The sequence below is a fragment of the Gadus morhua genome, chromosome 4 (genome assembly GCF_902167405.1).
Source record: "Gadus morhua chromosome 4, gadMor3.0, whole genome shotgun sequence".
Lineage (NCBI taxonomy): Eukaryota > Metazoa > Chordata > Actinopteri > Gadiformes > Gadidae > Gadus > Gadus morhua.
In genome coordinates, this window is record NC_044051.1 from 17,087,074 (window position 1) to 17,095,053 (window position 7,980).

At 41.9% G+C, this 7,980-nt stretch overlaps 1 protein-coding gene across 3 annotated transcripts in view; it reads right to left on the reverse strand.

Annotated features, from left to right (window-relative positions):
- erbin (erbb2 interacting protein) overlaps positions 1–7,670 on the reverse strand; it is a 42,808-nt gene extending 35,138 nt beyond the window's left edge. Inside the window, exons 1-2 of one of the 3 annotated variants that reach the window (XM_030353079.1) lie at positions 7,011–7,670; positions 1,768–1,830 (exon numbers count right to left, since the gene is read on the reverse strand). The gene's annotated coding sequence lies outside the window, so the exon portion shown is untranslated. The remainder of the gene's footprint in view (positions 1–1,767; positions 1,831–7,010) is intronic. The other 2 variants (XM_030353078.1, XM_030353080.1) reach the window with 2 other exon arrangements.
- Positions 7,671–7,980: the final 310 nt, after the last annotated feature.

Sequence of the window (7,980 nt, forward strand, 5' to 3'; positions counted from 1 at the left end):
AGGAAGATGTGTGGAGCGGAACAATGTGGCAGGTAATCTGGGAGGACTCAGGAAAAGGCCCGCTGCTCCACGGAGAAGACGGTGGCAGAGCTTAATGACATCTTTAGAGCCACTGTTTAATGTTTCTGATAAACAACACGCGTGTCTGATTATTCTTCACTGCTTGCTTGGCCAGTTTAGCGTTTTCCTTTGAAACACAGGTCCAAAAATGTGCACTACATAACGTCAGTGGCTCTCCAACGGACTGGCTTCAGGCCACGCATATTAGTCATTGAGTCAGGAGCCAAAAACATCCAAAGTATTTACCATTTGTGCAGTAATCTACAATGCCTTCACGACGTACTGTTAAAAACATGCAGCCAACGAAAAAGCTGCAACGAATTGAATTCAACTTAACAGTCAGCCATTGAAACATGAACAGACATTGAAACTATAGCAAAGAAAGTTAGCAAAGTCATGGTCTTCCTCCTAAAGACGCGTTTGGCGTATGCCCTGACCCACCAGTTCAGAAGCACTGAATAGCGTCATATATTCTCCCAAATCAGCCATTTAAAAAATTGCTCCCAAATGTATCAAATGATGAAACAAATAACACTACAACATGGCATGCTTCTAAAAGGTTAATTCAACGAACTATAAACAAAGACTGTTGTTGTCACATATTATAACTTTAAAGCAGGTAAACGAATACACATTTCCAATGCAGAGCAGACTCGACAAAAGACTTGAACACTGGGCCGTGTACCCGGGCCATACTGAAAGAACCCACGTGGAAACACACCACAGCAACCTGAGCAGGTAAGGTTTCGCCAAGGTTCAACAAAGGTTTCCTTGGCAAACACTCGGTTATGAAGAGAAGGAAATCTCTATAATGGGCTAGTGTTTTTCTATCCTTGTCAACAACGAAATGGTGTAGGGACATTCAGCGATTGAGAAATCCCGGCTCCAGTAGTCCTGCCATGTTAAAAAAGAACTTCTGGTTGGAAAGCAATGATGGCAAACAATGTTCAAACGTAAAGACAAACAGAAACACATCTCCATAGTGGAGGTTGCTTGAGACTCATGTCTACCTGTGGTTGTCAGATAGGAGAGAGGTCGTATAGTCAAACTAATCGGATGCCTATAGTCAAAGCCACTTCCTGGACTTTTATTTAGTTGCATGTCATTAATGAGCAGGTAGGCGCTAGGCCTCTTGCCAATGTAATGTCTGTCTCTCTGTCTGTCTGCATGAATGATCCCTCTTTTAATCATTTTGAAAAAAAACGTAAAACATTAAATTTCAATCAATCTCATAAACAGTACCCCCTTACCTTCCGCTATACCATATCCGTGAGTTGTTAAATAGTTAAGCTCACAATCTAGGGGTTTAAAAATAATAATGATAAAAAAAGGCCCCTATAAGGCATTCAAAGATGTTCAATCCATAACAGTCTTGTTGATGACAAAATTATTTTTCTGTTGTGGCATTAAAAATGATTAATTTCAAAACAGTCTTCTTGCTGACAAGAAACAACAGGAGCGTCACACCCCGTTTACCTGGAGGCCAGGCGCACACGCTACAACAGCCACCCAACCAGATCTGCACACATAACCACTCATCAGCATCCCGTTGCCACTTGATACATCACAGTATGACCACCTTGGACTTTGAGTTGCCACAATTAAAAAAATAGATTTATCAAAGTATGAGAGAAATCTGACAGGCGCCCATTTGTGTTAGTCACTGAAATGAACGAGGAGCATAGTTTTATGTAATACTTCACATACCGTGTCATTTATGATTTAAGCCCCTTGGTCCCAAAGTATGGCAGGCGAGACAAGTGTGGTAATCTACAAAAAGACGAGAAAGAATTGTAATGGCAGCAAAATAACAGTGGTTCTCAACCAGCTCATTTGGTCTGATTAAACACCTGGGCTCCAGTTTCAATGGCCTCTCAGGGTGATAAGAGACTCCGTTCTGCTCCACTTCCTCCCATGTCAAAGTGTCACGAGTTGGAAAGCGAATTCAAGTTCACAAAAATAGAGTTCCGCACAAATAGAGTTTAAATACAGACAGACGAAATTAAATCCATCATAGTCGCCAGATGTAACGCTGCCTTTAAAATCAAAAGGCTTCCACTTTTGAGCAGTATTGGAAAAATAGGTTTGTTGTCGTCAGAGGCACTGGTGCCGGAAAAGACAAGGCAAGTTATCAGACTTGCGTGCTGGCATTGCTACCCACATCCTAACCCTAATCAAAAAGGCATCTATCGAGTACATAACCGTCTTGTCCTTAATACCTATCAGAATTTTTTTTTACATAGAGACTACTCAAAGTTAGTTTGAAGGTTTTCACTAACTTGTTGACAGTAAAGTCACTTAGCTGTCATTTTTTACCTCCCGTTATAAACATGTCCCCAAACCTCATGTTTAAAGTGACGTTACGTAGTAGCGTCAACAGAAAACTGTTCTGGAAACGGAAAGAGAACCACTACAATGTTTTAAAACAATGTCAAAGTTCATTAGGCTGTATTATTCCTTTAAGTGACAGGAAGGTACAATGTATGCAACAGGGGTGTTGACTTCCTCTAGCTATCTGTTAGGTAAGTAAGAATTTATTTGTGTGCACGTGTGAGGCAAAATGAGGTATTTCGCAGCAAATGTCTCTGTTTTTGGTTGTATTATATAGACCTGAGCACATCGACATTGGCATGTGTGGATAAACTAAACTCGATTAACTACGGTGTTGTATTGTGACACAATGCTTATTTGCATTGACTGGTATTGACTGAACCGAAAAGGATCTGTAGCCATGTAATTAAAACTGGTTCCATAATAAGATTGATATCACATTGACTTCATATGCGTCGGAATGTTTATCCCATAGCAAGCTCGCACTTTTGTTATGGGGACCTCAAATTTATCATGACTGGAAATGTGAATCCCAACCAATCATCAGATATAGTGGATGAGCTCATGATGGAACTGTCCCCTATAAGAATGACGGTTTCAAGAGTGCAACGCTACAAGCTAGCAAATAAGATTACATTGCCCTTCGCACAGCATATTTCATTGTTGATTGGAGAATTAGGACAAATGCCATCTAATTCACAACCAGGCCAAAAACCGAAGCCAATTTTAAGGCATCAAAGTAAAACCATGACAAATAAAAGGCTCATCTAGTAAGGATTAGCAACGATCTATAGCACTGCTGAAAATTAATCTCGAAGGGAAAGAACCATGCATACGAAAACAATGTATAAACCAACCAACAGATGATAGTTATTTGTTTCAATACGATTAATGTCTAATATTAGCCAGACTACCAAACCAAGAGTCTAAGCTGTTATGATTCATCCTCCCAACCTACTCTGATTCAATAAACAGGACGTTTTTTATTCATCATAATGCTAACTATGTTACATCATCTTCAAATCTGTTCTCTAGTAAGCCAATTTCCTGTGGTCAGAGATAAGAACTAGTCTAAATTGAATTGGCATCCAAAACTGAACCATTAAAAGGATTATACTCCCCATCTACAGAGACATGCATGAAGATCTTAGTTACATCAAGTGTAGGCCTACTGCAATGTCTTCAGAGGTTTGTTGTTCAACGTACTCAGTTCGAGTGAGGATTTGACGGAGTGTTTCTGTTGACAGACAAAGTGTGAATGTGTGAAAGAGACAGATGTTGTAAGTGGGTCACGGAGGCAGGGAAAGCATTAGTTTAAGCAGCAGAATACACTGATGTACATTTCAATTGATGGAACAGGATGCCCTGTAGTATTCTGTCTGACACTTCACTCACTGCTTCTTTACACTTCAGACTTCAACCGTCCACAACCCAACTGGCATCAGTGTGAACACAAAAGTAGGATATATTTGTATAACAGCAAGGAAATAAACTTTAAGTGTCCCCACCACTGACATTAAAACATTATCTTTCACCAAAATTATGAAAACGGTTAAACATTTTGACCCTGCAACTGATGTATTTGAATGCATAATGTTTACAAAATATAAACACTAAATAATGTATTGACCAAATCAAACAATATGTGCATTTATTAAACGTTGTCAAATGGACAATCTATACAAGCAAGCATTGACTCCCCCGGCCAGTCAAATGCCAGTTGTTTGAGCATTTAAATGTAATTCACACCAGACCAACATAACTCAATTAAATGGATCGACATTTCTGTCAGCACATTGACTATTCCCGTCACATGCCTACGAATTTCCTTTCGTCCGTGAATGGCATGACGCTCCATAATCCTGGCGCAAAGAGCATCAAAATGTTACAACGGCTATTGTGAAAACTCATCTTCTCTTTTGACATTATAAGGGCAGCCCTCCACGAGACTTATCGGTGCCGGCCTCCCAATAAGTCTCTTCTTGGGGTCGACCCTGAAGTAGGGGAGGATGGATGCCGTGCCTATGTGGGAAGAGGGAACACCAGCCCGTATGCAGAGTGTATCAGGTTAAAAGTTTAAGCTCATTAGAGTAACAGGGAGAATGGAACATCAGTCACATTAGCTTCCAGCCAACCACACTAGCCGCGTGAACCCAAATAAACTTTCCGAGTGTAGTGGTGGAAAGAGCATCTCCTGGACTAGAAGAGAGGAGTAAACGGCTCCTACGGAATGACAGCGGAGTCACTGACGAGGTCACGAGGATGGAATTACAGATCGCCGCAACTCAACAGGGAAGGACTGAGGTTATGGGCTTTAAATGAACACACTGGGCCAACACGCACACACACGCCTGATGGAAGGGGTTCGGCATTGGAGGGTAATTTGGGTTGGGTCAGCAACACCAAGTTCAATCTTTGTAGCCCGATGCTTAATGTTAAGGTGAATCACTAGTTCGTAGTTAGTATGGGGAGATGACCAATACCACACTCATAGACTTGGTGGCAATTTAAGCTAAGTTAAACGCTCTTCTTTCTCATTGCCTTGTGAGTCTTGGTCTGACAGTTTCTGGTACAGAACCATAATTACTTGGAATAAACAGTTTACAGTAGCAAATAGATGCAGAGTTGTTATGTTTAAAATACACTTAAGTAACGTGACAAGGGGAATCCTGCTGCACGTGGACAGGGTCCATTCAGGCAGAATGCTGAATCCAAGAATACAAATTTTGCATCTTCATACATAAATTAATATATATTATATAATAATAGTACATGTTATGCTTAGTTTAACAAAGTAAATAGAACTGTTAATAGAGTTGTTATTGACAATGAAAACTAGTACAAGTTTTTGGTTTCACTTCTGTTTGGCAATGGACCAGCAAAACAATGCATCTTGATATCCTTCTCCTTCTAGCCCTAAGATGCTAATTATAAATATGGCTACCAAAACATTTGACAGCCACCAGGAAACCTTACAGAAGTGTTGTATTCAGAGATCTTCAACCAATAAAGAATGCATACCAATTAAAATAACCAAGTCATGTTGTTCTGCACAACAGAATACTGTGATGCACAGAGGAGGATATGTTATACTATTCTGCATATGAAAAGATTTCAGACCGATATCCAAACCAGGTGCGAGTAATTTCCCCAAACCAAGTCAACATACCTGCTTCCATTAGCTCAGAGGACAGGCCTTACGTTATCATTTAACCAACCGATGAATTAGTGTGATCAAACTGATCTGGGGCATGTTTGCCATAGGCCTAGATGAAAACAAGTGGCTTAGTTGATATTCTGCACCCAAAATATCGGAATCTTTGAGCAGGTATGGGTCATTCAAAACCGGTCTTATACTTTACTCATTAGTTAGGAAGTACATATAAACCCCCTTGGGCCATAACCAAGGACAAGTAATTATAGACAGAAACGATCTGCATGTTATTTTAGTTTTTGTTTAAAAAAAGAATTCTAATTATGTTTTTTCTCATCGACGACCTATATATATTATAAGATTTTTAATCAGACCCACATAGCAGGTGAATACAGGCACCCTTTAACTCCAGGATGACACATACATTGTTGGGTTTCAGGATAACCTTGGGAAAGAAAGTCTTATGCCTGGCTTGAGGAAAGGCTTTCACATTTTTAAACGTTTAGATAGCCTGTTTGTAATAATGAGTTAAGACTTTGTTTAACAATCTTCATTCATGCTCAGAAAGCCATATGTAGCATATACCACACATGTTTGAATTGTGTCTAGTCTACTTGGATTTCGACACTGCAATGTGCAGGCCAAATAGATATAGGCCTACCTCATAAATGAATCAAAACGTGTCCAACTGACACAGCTCTTAAGGCCAATATAGTCCCAATTCGATAAAATAAAAGTAAGTCTACAAAACCTCAGCTACTTATAAACCCATTTCCTCCTCTGTATCCACACATGTGAACCATGTTGTGCTCAATGGACCTGGGGAAGGCAGCATCGATTCCGCTGCACGGATACCGTCCGTCCCAGTAAAACCTCAGGACGTTAGGGACTACAACCAAGACTACATTTCCACAATAATCCACTATATCTCTACAAGTAGTATATCTATCCAACAGCAGGCTTTGTTACCCCTACCGTACCGATGCGCTGAAGGTGATGCCCCAACAATGGATGTAACCTCACCGTCTCACTGCAGCTGCTGAGCAAGACTTGTGATCACAGAAACACTTTAAACCCCTTGTAAGGACGATGAGAGATCCAAGACAAAGCTCACCGTGCACATTGCACAGCTGACAGTCCAAATCCCCCCCGAAATGAAATAGCTACATTTTGAAAAGGGCTATAAAAAAAACAATCCATGCCCCCTGACTGACGACAAACCCCCCCGAAGAAAAAAACGCGAAGAAAAACGTGAAAAACGAAAGAATCGCGGATTACATCATGAAGTTGGACTGCTTAAACGACATCAGACTCCACATGGAGACACAACGACACCGTCTTAATGCGGGGATCCTCTTATATGATTAACATCATTATTATGACTCATAACCTCGACGCCAGCCAGCCGCTGCAGGCGGCGTGAGGCCCCCAGGACCAGAGAGACGCCAGCCCCGAAGAGACTTACCCAAACACCGCTGATGCTGTCCGGACCCGGACCAGGGGATTATACTCCAGATGGCTCACGATCGGTGGACATTCGCCTTTCGTTTTTCCTGGGTGGTTCGGTCTTGAGAACGGTGGTAGACTTGCTGTGGTCCAAGCTGGAGAGAGAGCTCCTGGGAGCTAGCCTGCTAGGAGCCTTCTGCACCGAGCCACCGTGGCTCTCCAGAAGTTGTTTACGGTTCCGCTCGGTTCCCACACGGGAAAAGTGGTTTGTTTAACCCCGATTACCGATGATCGTTACCTGATCCGGTCCATTAGATTCGGCATTGATGCATTTGATTTGGGGGAACAGTGCAGTGAAAAGCCGAGAGTGAGGAGGGGAGAATCCAAAATGTCCACAACACTCATCAAGGAAATACAAAAGAGCAAATGCGCAGAAGCTCCGCCAAAGCGAGCCGCTCTCCCCTCGGTCGCTGCTGCCGCACCCTGGTGCTCTCACTCATGCTTTCCCGGTCGATCCCTGGTCCAAAACAGCGTCCGCCAGAGTAGAAACCAACGCGTTAGTGCCCGATTTACCGGAGGCTTTGGTGCACCTGTGAGTGTGTGTGTCGAACGTCCACCAGAAGTCGCCTTTCCAACAAGCCGGAGAGTGTTTGCGTGATGACGGGTTTCACTGTGTGGCCCCCCACCCCCATCTCCCCCCATGTCCCCCCGTCACAGAGTCAAACCCCATCGGATATACGAAGATATACCTATGCAAAGGTTAGGGAAATAACATTTGACCCTTCACAATTTTACAATAAATATAATAGAATAAGTATAACGCCAGCACTGAGATTAAATTAGATTGCTCGCAAAAATAAATAGTGAGAGAAGCCATTAAATAATCTAATTTTAGAACCACATTTCAGAATTATTAACAGAGATGCTGACACTGCAGCTCACATGTATATGTCGTTATAAAATAGCTTAGCGACGGCAGTTCTTGGCCC